This window comes from Elephantulus edwardii, unplaced genomic scaffold (assembly GCF_000299155.1).
Source record: "Elephantulus edwardii isolate Elephantulus edwardi_28Jun2011 unplaced genomic scaffold, EleEdw1.0 scaffold00012, whole genome shotgun sequence".
Classification (NCBI taxonomy): domain Eukaryota; kingdom Metazoa; phylum Chordata; class Mammalia; order Macroscelidea; family Macroscelididae; genus Elephantulus; species Elephantulus edwardii.
The window spans coordinates 4160700-4161412 of NW_006399762.1; positions in this window are offsets into that span (position 1 = coordinate 4160700).

Sequence of the window (713 nt, forward strand, 5' to 3'; positions counted from 1 at the left end):
GCACAGGACAGAGTGGAGTTTAGGGCTGTTGTACATAGGGTCGCTATGAGTCGCAGGCGACTCGACGGCACATAACAACAACAACAACATGATGTTGTTAAGTGCCATCGAGTTACAGGTGACTCATAGCGACCCTATGAAGGAGAGTCCTCGACGCTTGTGTGTCTTTCATCCTTTCTCCAGGTTCATAAGCTTTCCGGAGGCAAGCTATTATGAAAGTGGTTGCCACTCCTTCTTCCAAGCTTAAGAAATGTATAGCTTTAGGAAAATCTGCTGTTAGAGAACTCACCAAAATCCTGATGAGCAATATTGTCAGTTTAAAGACTAAGAACAGAACAGGGAAATACTGCATGGTTCAAAATCAGGAAAGGAATGCATCAGGGATGCATCCTGTCTCCATATTTTTCAATCTATATTCAGAACAGAACATTCAGGAAGCAGGGTTTTATGAGGAAGAGTGTGGCATCTGGATTGGAAGATGACTCACCAACAACCTGCATTATACAGATGACACAACCTTGCTTTCTGAAACTGAAAAGAACTTGAAGTGCTTGCTGTGGAAGATCAAAGACTGTCATCTTCGATAGGGATTGAAGCTCAACATCAAGAAAACAAAGATTCTCAACACTGGGCCAATTGGTAGCACCATGATAGATGGTAAGGAGATGTTGTTGTTGTTGTTGTTGTTGTTATGTGCCATCGAGTCGTTTCCG